Source organism: Cynocephalus volans, chromosome X, assembly GCF_027409185.1.
Source record: "Cynocephalus volans isolate mCynVol1 chromosome X, mCynVol1.pri, whole genome shotgun sequence".
In the NCBI taxonomy this organism is placed as follows: domain Eukaryota; kingdom Metazoa; phylum Chordata; class Mammalia; order Dermoptera; family Cynocephalidae; genus Cynocephalus; species Cynocephalus volans.
This window is the reverse complement of record NC_084478.1, coordinates 39,029,819-39,044,677: the sequence shown is the minus strand read 5'-3', so window position 1 is coordinate 39,044,677 and position 14,859 is coordinate 39,029,819.

Sequence of the window (14,859 nt, the reverse complement as noted above, 5' to 3'; positions counted from 1 at the left end):
TGTGTGCTTACTGTGTGCCAAGCACTGCTCCAGGCCCTTGGAATACTGTGGTGAACAAGATAGACATGTTTTCTTCCCTCATGGAGTTTATAACTGAGTTAGGGAGACAGACTGTAAATAGGTAAATAAACAAATCCATTCATTCCACAATCATTTATCGAGTTACTTTGTGCCAGGCACTGTTTGTGCCAGGACCTGGAGATTAAGAAAAATGCCTACCTAAGTGAAGATAATAAGTGAATAATAAAACTCACCTTTCTTAAGCTCTTAGTATGTGCCAGGCATAGTTCTAAGTGCTTTACAAACTGAGAACCAAAGCCATCGACATCTATATTCAGCTTGGACATCGAGGACTGAAGCTACAAACTACCTATCCTTGTACATCTATGATAACGTGATTTTGCTATTCCACCATCATTACTTTACTTTTACTTTTCCTGAGTCTCTTGCCAAGGCAAATGGTCTTATTGTTTCTTACAGGGTTTTCCAAAAGATCCATCAACTCCTCAATAGAGTTAACAGAGAATTTACATTCTGAAATTCTTTGAAACCTTCTCTCAAAATCCTGGCTTTGCTCTTTTTATCAGTCCTTGACTGTTATATCCTGATTCTTACCCGATACAAATAAAGTTCCCATTTTGAAAAGCCCACCTTAAATAAAACTTCCAATTTTCAATAAATTTCAACCTTGCCTTCCCCCGTGTGAGACACAACCAATTTTCTCCTGAGGCAGTGGTCTCCGTTACCATGATTATCTTACCAACAGGTTGTTTTGCTGATATTTAGGAAATCAGCATTTCACACAACCAGACTCGTTTGTGGTTCATGACAACACTATGAGGTAGGTATCATCGTTTTGTTTTGCTTTTTAATGAATGGGGAAACCAAGCCACGGATAGTGAAAGTAACAGGCCCAAGGTCCTACCACTAATAAGTAGCAGAAAAGGATGTGAACCCAGGCTATTTGGCTATAGAGGCCATAATTTTGTATAGAAATGTGTGCTATGAACTCTGAAGTGAAGTAATGTTGGAGTTGTGAGCTGATTGAGATGGGTGGTCTAGGAAGTCTTCTCTGATGAGATGACATTTGAGGGAGACTTGAATGATGGGAAACGGGACAGAAAGACTCATTCCAGGCAGAGGCAACCAGCAAGTGCAGGAATGAGCCTAGGCTAGTGCAGGAAGAGCAGCAAGGCTAGTGTGGCAGGCACATATAGAGTAAGGGGGAGAATGGTATTGATTGAAGTCAGTGAGGAGGCAAGGAACAGCTTATCTAGGATCTTCTAATCTGAGTTTGGGTTTTACTCTGATTGTAGCAGCAGGCTTTCTAGGGATTGTAAACAGGTATGTAAGGAGTTGTTTTAAGTTTAAATACTTATGAATCATAATTACCTCTCCCTATGCAACTAAAATCAGGCATACTTTTCTGTCCCTATATTAGACAATACATATTTCAAGCAAAAATAACCAAGATGCTTGGTCCAAGAAACACCTGCTCCTAAAAGATGACTGTGAATCGACTCAGAAACATGCTTGTCAAAACTCACTTCAAGACCATTCTCTCATAGTACCCAGCAATCCAAAGCTACTCACTGAGATGTATCCAACAATCCAAGCCTACGTAATAAAATCTGTTCAATCTCAACCAATCCATGCCTAGCAAACCCATCTTAAAATCATCCAGCTCAAGCCCTAAAATATAATAGACACCGTACAGTAATTTTCCCATTTTGAGATCCTAGTAAGGCTCTGTAGAATTATGTTCGTCTTTATAGCAGCAGGTCCATAAACCTAAATTTGCATGATCGGCACATTTTTCTGGGGCTCTTCTGGGGAGTCAACACTACTGTGTAGAGAAAGGATCAAAGTCATACGAGAGAAAAGAGATCAGCGATGAAACTCCTAAAAGAGTACTGAAGAGAGATGGGGGTAAAATAAGGTGGGTGGCAGCAGAAGAGGAGAGAAGTACTTAGACTCGGGATACATTTTTGCAGTTAGAACTTACAAGAAACTTATACACTTATAGGATGCAGAGGTTTAGGGAATGAGAATAACCAAAAATGATATCTAGATTTTTATTTATTTTTGTTTTTAAAAATTATCATTATTATTTTTAACTTGGGCACCTGTATGATTGGAGTGTCATGTAGTAAGAAAAGAAGTTGGAGGAATATCAAGTCTGAGTGTGGAGGGATAAACAAGAATTCCTTTTTATGTGTGTTAAATTTGAAGGGCAAATTAGCCATCAATTGTAGATATCAAATAGGCATTTGGGTTTATGCTACTGTGGAGATATCACAGTCATTCAGTTTAGAATTCAGCCAACTTGGGTGTTTTGCAAGGCTACTGGGGAACTAAGGGAAACAAGAAGCGAAAGATAAATTGGCAAGGGCCATGCAAAGGCAGCTAAATGTTATTTTTATGTTTTAGCAAATGTTATCTTTGGGATATGAAATGGAAACATCTGAGTATATAAATTATGGAATGAAAGGATTAACAGTTGGGAATACATATACTGCTAGTGACAAATTGAAATTGCTAGTAAGAAGTGCTCTAAAAGTATTACTTGTAGGATTTTCTCTTTATATCCATCTGACTTGTTTCTGTCCCACAGAGGAGAAAATCACCAATTTATCACTTTCAGCAAGCACGTGTACATTCAGAATTGCCACAGTATTCTGCTCTTTAGAAAGGTAAAATATATATTGCTTTGAACAAATCTACAACTGGAATTATTTTAGAAAGCATTAATAGTGTGCTGTGATTATGCTATCATCTGGAATTAATTAGACTGTAACAATACATTAGTAGTAAAATGATACCAGTGCACTAAAATATTTAGAAGTAACTTGCATTTAGATTTCTTACTCATATTAGTTGTGCCTAAATGAAATTTTTTAAAAAATCATTTTTATAATAATTTCAAGTACAATACACCTACAGGTTAAATGCCATTTTAAGACCTTCAATGTTTTACAGCCTTTACAAAGACATATAGTTAATGAAATTATCAGAATGTGCCTTACAAACACTAGTGAGGTAGAGAAGGAATTGGTGATTTTACAAATCAATCTAATTACTGTATTTTCAAAGCATATTGCATAAAGCCTGGATTTAAGAACTGCAAAGAAAAAATAGAACATTAATTTGTACTGGAATATTCATGGACTCACTTTTTCTCTTTCATATCCAAATTTCTGAGATTTTTTTCCAAGTTACTCTTCCTGTTTTCATTATCTCCTTGCATTAGTCTATCATGTACATGGTGATGGGGTTTAACTTTCCCCCAAACAGTATTTTCATTATACGTCTCTTTAGGTCATCAATGGCTTCTCACCACCTACAGCATAAAATCCAAAATTTGACCGCTACTGAGGAGTCTCCACAATGTAGAGGAACCTACTTTTCCAGCCTTCCCTGTCACTACTTCTCCCTCTATTATATCTAAATTTATTTCTGTAACCACCTCTGAATAGACACTCCCATTTCTACCTCCCCTTTTACTCATAATTGTTTCCTGTAAAGAGATTACACCACCCTCATAAACAAATTTCTTGCCATTTTCTTAGCTTATCATAGCCCTTTCTTGTTTTCAGCCTTTAATTACTACATAACCAATAAATTTTCATATTGTATGGATTAGTATTAAAATAAAAAAAAACAGGCATATAATACTGTATGCTTAATTTAACGTATCCCATCGAAACTGGTATCAACATTGTATAGTCACAACCTGTTGGTCTCCTCCAAATAAAAGTGTGAGCAGTTACAGCGTAAAGATCTTATTGATGTATTTTTTTTAATGCACACAAACTTACATTACAGCTTAAACTTAGCAAGCCTTCGGTGATGGTCTCCCATGAAATTTGCCAAAAGATTTTTTTTTCCAGTTTAAGAAAATTGAGATGAGCATCAAAGTAAAGTAGAGCTCATTAGTAGGAATTATGCAGACAGACAAGCCTCTGCTCTCATTGCTCCCCTCATCCAGGGAACCTCAGTCAGTTAGAGCCAATTAACAGACGTGTGAGTTCTCTCTGCTGAGTGCAGGTCACTGAGTGGAGTGTGCATTGATGAGCATGACAGAGCTAGAGCCCTTAAATAGTATCCACTCCTAACTACTGTGTCCTTCAGAGGCACAGTTTTCCTCTCCCTTCCTGGATCAGGTAAACTGAAAAACAGAGATTGTAAGAATACTTCTAAACAAGACAGGATGTTGGCTAGCTGGTTATAAGCTCACTGACAAGACAGGATGCACCAAACTCAAGGGCAAAAACTTGAGAACTATAACTTCCAACAGGCACAGCAACAAATCAGTAAAAAAGCGCAAGGATCAGTGTCCTCCCTGGATCTGGAAATTAGAAGAGCATGATATATATAAAACAGTTAGAAGAAAATACTTATTTTCTGAACAAGAGAACATATTTGTCTCTCTCCCCTCACCCCAGGAAATAGAGAGCATGATAGGGAAGAGCTCCCTGCATTCTAAGGAAAGTGAGAATGGCTGTCAGGATTTTGTTTGGCCGAGAATGTGTTTGTAAACTCAGGACCAATGATGAATTATTTGGCACAAAAGAGGAGATTTTAGAGGCTATGTGGGAAAGAGATAAAGAGAAATGAGACAGCTGGCAGCTGAAGAGAGGGATTTGGAAAAGGAAAGCAGGCAGATGTAAAGGAAAATTTAATTTTATTTCTATCGAGTAGTGTATGATGTAAATCCTCTTCTTGATCTCCTTCCTAAATATTCAGTAACATCTACATTTCTTACAAATGTGTTTTTTTTTTTTTTTTTTTTTTTTTTACTTAGCTACTTTAAATTAAGTTTTTCTTGGGTGGGACAAGAAAAACAAACAGCAAAGTGCTTAGCTAATTCTCAGGGGAGATAGCAGGAGTGCCATACTTTAGATAAAGAAGAAAGGAATGGTAGTGTGCTAACCATCCTCCAAGATGGCCCTTAATGATCCTCACCTCCTAGTATTCACGCCCTTACACATTTAATAGGATTGACCTTACACCCAATAAGATATTGTGCATGTGATTGTATGTGATTTCCAAGGCTAAGTCACAAAGCACACTGTGGCTTCCAACTTGCCCTCTCTTGAACCACTCACTCTGGGAGAAACCAACTTCCATTTTGTGAGGACACTCAAGCAGTTCTATAGGGAGGTTCATGTGGCAAGAAACTGAGGCTCTCTGCCGATAGCCAGCACTAATTTGCCAATAATATGAGTAAGCCACATTGATGGAAAATCCTCCAGTTCCAGCCAAGCCTCAGATGACTGCAGCCCTAGCCGACATCCTTATGACAACCTCATGAGAAATACCAAACCAAAATGTCCCAATGTAATTGTTCCTGAATCCCTGACGATAGAAACTGTAAGGATGATAAATGCTTGCTGTTGTTTTCAGTATGGAGATAATTCATTATGTGGCAAAAGATAACTGATAACAGTGGCTTCCTACCATCTCACAATTCTATTACAGTTAAAGGGCAAAATTTAGCTTATTGGAAGGGGGCAGGGCTTTGGATTTACATCAGGAGTCCAGTTCTTGTTTAGCCACTTTCTAGCTACAGAATTTTTAAAAAATTTCCTGAGGTTTAACTTCTTTATAACTAAAATGAAGCTTGTGATGTTTGATAGTATAAGATAGTAAAGTATATAAACCATCTAACACACAGCTTGGCACATCCTACATGTCTAATAAATGCTGGCTACCATACTGACACTAAGTGTTCATATATTTGCATTGTTATTGGAAACCCTTAAGATACAATGCAATAGCCTATTCATACTATGCTGAAGCACTTGTACTTACCCAGGTGGGTCCTGTCTGGCTGTGGCTGTTAGGCACTCATGTTTGCCTAGCTGTGCCCCACTATGCTGTAACCACGACCCTCACCCAGATATCATACAGACCTAGCTGCAGCTGCAGCCAGGCCTTGTTTTACACTGTGGTTCACACACACTGCTGTAACAGAATTTTCCCTTCTGCTTCTCTTCCTATATCTTTCCACACTGAAATAGAGTCATAACCACATAAGATCATAAGACTATCCCCCTTGCCTTGTTACAAAAATCCATAAATGCTATAACATAAAAATAACAGCCTGCTGCATTCAGGGCTAAGCCTTCGGACAGAAGTCCGCTGAGCTAATGCCGGCATATCAATAAACTCTGTTTCCTGTTTTAAGCCTCCATGTTTCCCGTCTCTCCCTGCGAGTTCACAGTAGCCCACTGCAACAATGAGACATTCAATTCAGGCAAATGTTGTAATATTTGGGCACTGTCCACCTACTAAAAAACTTACCTTACTAAGAACTAATGATGCCCTGATGACCCCCATATGCTCCTGATTCAGAAAACTCATGGGGACATTTAAAGTGTCTTGGACACATTTAGTGTTCTGTCCTGATCCCCTTAATCTCCTTTACCAGTCCTGTATTCCACCTCATACTTTTCTGTGCTTTGTGATTGTATTCTGTGCTTATAATTGCAACTCCTTTTGAGGACTGACCTTGGGTATTGAAGCTGTCTCACCTTAATTTAGAACCAGAAGTTCCTGAGAGTTTATGTTCCTTGGGGCAGACTATAGTCCATGATTGACTGGTCCTGGATTACAACAGGACAGTTCCTATGCCTTGAGACAGGTACAATTTATGTTCCAGAGCTGACTATGGAATCAGGCGATGTCTGGGACTTCACCTAAAATTGAACCCTTGCTTGGCTTTATCCCCTTTTCTATTCTGCTTCTCTGATTTCTCACTGGCATTTTCTGTGAGCACTTTCATAATAAATCACTTGCACTAGAATCCTTGGCTCAGGATCTGCTTCTGAGAGAGTCCAAGCTAAGTAAAAGAATTAAACTGGGCCCGCCATCTCATAGACACTTTTGTTTTTTGTTTTTAGGAACAAATGTGACTGAGCAACCAATTCAGCTGTTGATCTGATTATTTTGGAAATTACCATAGAGTACACGGGTTACTTTTTTTGGAATTTCAAAATTACTAGAAATGTCAGTTCTTCCAACCTAACTGAAGGTCAGGTAATTGAATTGGAAGCAACATTGGTGAGAGGAATACTGTTTCTAGTTAAATTCAAATTATACACATCATGGCTGAACTATTTAATGCAAATAACATACTCAGTGATATAATAAGGGGACCAATGAATGGATATATAAGCAATACTGCCTTTTATACAATTCTGAAATTTCTTCTTAACTGAATTACAAACTCTGAATCACTCATGTCTCCCAGGGGGAGAATGGGAAGGAGATTAATACATAATGAAGCACTTATTTTATGCCAGGCAATGCGTTGAAGTGTTTTATGTAACTTTCAATATTCATACTCATGCTTTTGAGGAAGGGAGTTCCACTTCACAAAGGAAGAATCTGAGGGCCAGAGTGTTTAAGTAACTTGTTCATGGTTACACAGCCAGTAATAAGAGAAGATATTTAAGCCTATGTCTGTGTGATCACCAAGACCAGACTCTTCCCCACCACAATGATCTGATATAAAAAAGAAAAATGTTGATATAATCATATTGTTGCTGTACAACTCACAATTTTGAGTGAGTTTGATTCCTGGAGGACTGTTCTTAGTGCACATATTAAATAAACAAGGTCTCCACATCCTGCCTATGCATTTGAGACCATGTAGATTCACTCTGATGAATCAGCTAATAAAATATTAGGGTTCTGCATGATATGCCTATATACAGAACATTCCTATGCTTAAACGGATAATATAAATATATTAATTTTTCAGTTGTCTAGAAGAATACCATTTTCACATCCTGTATTGATTATCTAATAGATTTGAAATGAAATTGAGAAAGCAAACACATCATTGAGCATATATTTGTCTTATTGCCCAAACTGTTTGAATTAAGTCCATTAGTAGATGTATTCCCATGGCAGTGAATTTTCAGTCAATAAACTTACAGGGAAACCTAATAAGGAAATATGTAATGTGGGAAGATCAAGATGAAGACAAGATACATATCTCATTTGAGCAATGAAATATGAAAATGCTCTTCGGAAATCAGGGCAATTTTGAATTGCATTGGTGGAAGACTCTAGTCAATGCACTTGAATACTTTTCTTGCCCTTGCTCCATTCTCTTACTCCTGAGCATTCATTCTATCTCTATAAACCAGTATTTCCTTCTTTAGCTTATTCCAGGTCCTTAATTCTGGACTAGGCATATAATTTCACAATATATATTTAAAAGTCTTTAATAAAGGACGAAGAGATATGGAAAACTGTTTACACTCAATCTTCCCTTCTCCTATAGGATTTTTGATTAAGAATTTTCTAAAGTGGGTTATTTTATGACCTGCTTAAATAGAGATCTTTCAATTGTGTTTCAAAAAATATTGCAAGATATATACAAGAAGAACCTTGTCTATTAATCCCCAAGTTAAATATTTTTCTGAAATTTACATGATGTTAATGCACATTTTTTTAAAAATATGATTTGAGAGATGAATACTGAAATAATGGCCTGGTGGTGAGAAAACACAGGTGAAGGATTGTGTTTTACAAAATTACTCATTGATCAAAATATAATCAAAATGTTTTCACAAGCTAATTGTCTACTGTTCATCATCTGACATTCAAGAAAAGAGCTCAAAAATACATTTATACAGCAAAAATAAGCAGCAAACATAATGTTGTTTTCAACAAATGTTATGTTGATTTTTTTTAGTCTTTAAAGCTTTTTTCCCCCTGAAAATATCCAATATCCTATTGAATTGATATTCTTAGACATGATGTTCTAAGAGAGGAAAGAGTCCTGACTAATGTCAAGTATGCTATAAATATCTCCACGAAGATCTAACATGTTGTATAGAACACCTCTTGTACTGTACATCACCCTGAGACCACCTTTACCTGTACCCTTTGCTATGATGAACAGCACCTAACTTCACTTGCTTACATGGAGCTTACATTCTCCTGCGGGTGGTGCAGAAAACACACAATAAACAGGTAGTGATAAATACCAAATTGAAACTATTACAGGTTAATGGTACAAAGAGTGACTGGGAGGCTATTTCACATCTGGTTGGATAGGGAATATCTCTCTGGGGAACTTTTTTTAAAAGCTTAAAGTGGAGATCTGCCCATTCATGTTAAGATTTAGGGGAAAAGCATTCCTGGCAGAGGAATCAGAGATTGGAAAGGGGTATGGCTAAAACATGAAAAGAAAGATACCAGTGTGGTTGTGGCACAAGGAAGAGGGAGGAAACGTGATAGAAGATGAGACTTTTTTTGATGTCACCTAATTTTAACTTTAAATATCCATACCTCATCTGTATTCTGCTCCATTCTTGTTTTAAGTAGAATTTTTTTCTTCAAATCATGTAGTAATAGGAAGGTCTAAGAAGATGCTTTTATCTATCTTGTGGCTTCAAGGACCCTTGTTCAACTGTTGAGTTTCATATTATGGAAAACACAGTTAGTTTCCAACCCATATCTCTTGTCCCCTTCTTATTAACAAACCTCTGATTTTGTCTAGAGTGTCCATATGCTCAATGAAATGTGTTCACCTTCCCAGACTTCCTTGCAGCTAGGGGTGGTGACTGACCCAGATCTGATTGATGAGGTATATGTATAGACATTGTTTTTTAGCATTTGGGGGAAAACTTTTGAAACTGATAAGCCTCTGGAGGAAAGTATTTTGACCCTGGACAATTGCGCTTGGCACTCTCCTTTGTCCTTTCTTCCTGCTGTGAACATGGCCATGATGTCCAGAGGTACATCAGCCTACTTGCAGTCATGAGGATGAAAGCCACGCACTAAACATGGTGGAGCAGAAAGCCAGATGAGTCCTGAGTCCCTGATAGAATCACTGCATCTGTGAAGAAAACTTGCTTATGTGATATGAAAAAAAAAAGAACAATTATAATTCAAGACAAAGTACAGGCAACAAAAGCAAATATGGACAAATGGCATTGCATCAAACTAAAATACTTCTGCATATGAAAGGAAACAATCAACAGAGCAAAGAGTGAACTTACAGAATGGTAGAATATATTTGCAATCTCTACATGTAAAAAGGAGCTAATATCTAAAATATATGAGGAATTCAAACAAGTCAACAAGAACAACAACAATAGCAACAACAAAATACAACCTAATTTAAAAATGGGCAAAAGATCTGAATACACATTTCTCAAAAGAAGACATACAAATAACAAATAGATATATGTCAATATGCTTAACATCACTAATCATTAGGGAAATGCAAATCAAAACCACAATGAGAAATCACCTCACTCTAGATAGAAGGACCACTACTCATATCAAAAAATCAAAATATAACAAGTATTGGTGAGGATGTGGAGAAAAGGGAACCCTTGCATACTGCTGATGGGAATGTAAATTAGTATGGCCATTATGGAAAACAGGGGAAGTTCCTCAAAATATCAAAAATAGAACTACCATATGATCCAGCAATCCCACTACTGGATATATATCCAAAGGAAATGAAATCAGTATGTAAAAGAGATATCTTTGCACTCCTATGTTTATTGCAGCACTATTCACAATAGTCAAATATGGAACCAACCTAAATGTCCATCAATAGATGAATGGATTTCAAAAATGCAGTATACATACACAATGGAATACTATTCAGCCATAAAAAAAGAATGAAATCCTGTCATTTGTAGCAACATGGATAAACCTGGAGGACATTATGCTAAGTGAAACAAGCCAGGCACAGAAAGACAAATACTGCATGATCTCACTCATATGTGGAATCTATAAAAGTAGAGAGTAGAATAGTGGTTACTGGAGGATGGGGAGAGTAGAGATTGAGGGGAGGATGGGGGCAATGGGTACAAAGCTAGAGTTAGGTAGAAGGAATAAGTTTTGGTGGTCTATTGCATAGCAGGATGACTACAGCTAACAGTAATGTGTATTTCAACATTGCTACAAAAGAAAGAGGTTTTTGAATGTTCTCATTACAAAGAAATCATTAATGTTTAATGTGATAAATATGCTAATTACCCTGATTTGATCATTACACAATGTATACATGTATCGAAAGATCATGTACTCCATAAATATGCACAATTATTATGTGCCAATCATACACTTAAAAAAATACTGCATCTGTAATAGAAACTTGCCTATGTGATATAAAAAATAAAAACAATTATAATTCAAGACAAAGTATCACTGGATGGCCATGTCTGCTAGGCTACACACACATACACACACACATACACATACACTTACAAAATTACTATGGGCTAAAAGTAATCCAGAAGATTTACTGGCACACTCCAACCCATGCATATGTATACAAAGACACTCATGCAAAATCTTTAACAATAACTGTGAAAGGACTTAGATTTTACAGTATTCACGAGCTGAACATACCATAGTTTCATGGGTGTTGACAGAACACACAAGATTCCAGAGTCAGAGGCAAAGAATGGTTTATTACTCACAGCAAAAGTAGAAGCCGGATTATCCACATTTTGTGCCACTTCCCTGAGCTCTAATTCCTACAGGTTGACATGAAGAGGGCCAGATGATATCTGCACATGCAGTGGGGTGCATTATAAGAGAGGAAATTTGACCTTAAAGAACTTGAATCTTTTATTGTGGGCAATAAGCATGTATTGTTTTTGCTCCATAGGGAGACATTACTTCTATACTTCAAAATATACAGGAAAGAGAATGCAGAAAAAAGGCAGTCAGTGCTCTTCTCAGAAGACATGCAAAAAGGCTAAGGTAAGTGAGAATTGTCTCCCAACAATTATTTGAAAATATCTGGAGAAAAGTAGGTAAAAAGAAATGCAATTAAAAAGAAATAATTAGGAACAAAAATATTAATTAAAAAGTAAAGAAAGCAACTTCAGAAAGTCTGAGACCAAAGTGATAAGAGGGAAAAAATAGAAAGAATAAAGGTGAGAAAAGGAACAGGACGAAAGTGAGAGAAAAATAGAACAAAGGAAGTACTAAAAAATGAGAAAGCTTAGGGATATGGCAGAATCTCTGAAATACAAAATAATATTTATATATATATATTCTGTTAAATTCAATTCCAAAATTATTTAGTTGATCTTTAAATATTTAGTATTTTTAGTAAAAAAAAATAAAAACAATGAAATGCTGGAGACTTTTTTCATTAGCTATTAAAACTTGGCTCAATGTGGTCATAAAAATTGAATTACCATCTTGAAAAGAGTAAGTGAATAGTCTGTTTTACATGATAACGGATGATAAATTCTCAACACGTTAATCCTAAATTGTAGTTGGCACCAAACCTTTTGAACGTTAGGATGAAGTTCACTTAAAAGGTGGAATAATATTCAAAGGCTGAATTTCTTTAGCAACAACACATCTGCTATAACAAGACTTTTCAGGAAAACACATTATTTGAACAAGTCCACTCAACGATTGCCCAGAAGATTTCACACAAATAGTTCTGGCTCATTCTCATTGTGAACAATGAAGAAGTATAAAGTAAAAAATGCCATCAAATTTAACTTACAGGTGAAAACTCATTTATATGCCTTGGTTTGGTACTCCTCTGGAAATGAAAAAAAAGTCAATATCCACTATTATTAATACAAAGACATCAAATGTCTTACCGAGTAGTAAAGGGGTTGGGGAACCTTTCAAAAGTATGATGCCAAAATTATGAGCCTCATTAATCTGGGAGATGTTCTTAGGTTCCAGGGCAGTGGTTTTCAAAGTGTGGTCCTCAGGAGATTTCAGAGGATCTGCAAAGTGAATACTATCTTTATAATAATACTAAGATATTTTTTGTCTTTTTCACTCTCATTCTCTCAAAACTGTACAGTGAAGTTTTTTAGGGGTTACATGTCATGACATATCACAACAAATTGGTTACAGATGCAGATATGTGAATCCAGCTAGATATCAAAAAGATTTACAAAACTAGAAAACAATGCCACTCTTCACTAAATTTATTTTGTTTTGAAAATTGCAGTTATTTTTCTTAAAATTATGATAATTTGTAATGAGAGATATTATTGGAATTTTCAAATAAATTAATAAATATACTGTATATTTTTGTTATAATGTTTTATATGGTAAATATTGATAGATATAATCCACATAAACAGAAGCTATTTGGTATTTTCAATAATTTTAAAGAATTAACAGGGATCCTAACACCAAAAAGTATAAAAGCTCTATTAAAGAATGGCATACATTTTCTTGTAAAAATTACACCACTTGCTGTTATAGACTGAATCATGTCTTCACAAAAATCATATGTTGAAGCCATAATCCCCAATGTGACTTTATTAGGGCCTTTAATAGGTAACTGAGGTTAAATAAGGATGAAGCTCTAATGCATTAGAACTGGTGTACTTACAAAAGATGGAATAGGCACCAGGGATGCACATGCACAAGGGAAAGGCCATGTGAGGACACAGTGAGAAGGGAGCTGTCTACTAAACAGGAAGAGAGACCTTGGCAGAAACCAACCCTGCTGGCACCTTGACCTTGGACTTTTAGCCTCCAGACTGTGAGGAAATCAATTTGTGTTGTTTAAGCCACCCATTCTGTGGTATTTTTTTTTTAAATAGCAGTCCTGATAAACTAATACTCTTGCTAATAATTACCTGAGAACATACCATATGCCTGGCATTGTTCTAAAAGCTTTATCTGTATTTCCTCATTTCATCATCATTCTGATTCTTTGCAGGCAAATGATAACGTTATTCCCATTTCACAAATAAGAAACCAAGACAGAGCTAAAGTTCACAAGCCTTGTCAATATTAAATCAGAGTCTTTCGAGTACATGCTCTTGACCTCTCAACCACACAGCCTCTCTTGCCACTTACTTTAAACAAACCCATGAGGACATAGGCCTCCCAATAAGGCCTTCAGTAGTAGTTTGGAGAGGTATTAGACCTAGAACAGTCAGAAGTTCCTTGTCTAAAATAGTGTTGTAACCCTCCTTATTTTTGGGGAAAATATCTACTTTGTCAAAAAGCTTAAAGATTTTAGGGCATTAATGCCTACCTAGGAAAAGGATAGTTAAATAGTAAAATTTAAAATTGGCTTTATTCGACATATTTTGCTTTAGTAGCACTACAAACATTTGGTCATGTCAAGGAACCATGACAGTTTGAAGGAGTTTTTTTCACCCCCATGGTCTGTGCCACTATTTTGGAGTGTGCTGTGTATATGCTATCCTGGCACACTTGGCTTTTCAGCAATTATCACTGTTTGCAATTATGTATTTATTTTTTGTTTTATCTTATTACTCTCTGTTCCAGACACTGCTTGAGCCCTTTCTGGTATCTTCCTGGCTCACCTTTTCTCTCCAGCTGTTGATGCAGCAGCCAGCTTCATGCAGGTGTAGCCTGCAAGTGAAATTCAAATACGCTCCGTATTTATCTGCTACTTTCTCTGTCCCATCACTTAATGGGACGATTTCAGGAACCAGCTGACCCACTCCAAAATATGGAGGAACGAGAAGGTGAACAACTCGTGGAATAGCCTGTGACTCATGGGGGATGGAGTCAACAGGTATCTCCAGCAGACAAGTCCAGAGGTATAGTCAATATGGCTTCTCAGGAGGCTCCCAATGGGATTGAGTCCAGTTCCACGACACACCCTTCTTTCCCCTATTTCTCTCACTCTTACCGATTCCCTACTCCTGATGCTTGGGTTTCTGTTCCCAAAATAAACCTGCATCTAAACCCTTGTCTCAGCCCTGCTTATGAGGCTATCCAGGCTGAGAAACTACTTATCTCATTCACGTGAATGTAAGCTCCATGAGAAGAGGGAACATGTTTGGTTTCCTCCCTTTAGCAGAAAGTAGACATTTAGTAAGCATTTGGGAATAAATTAATTCATAG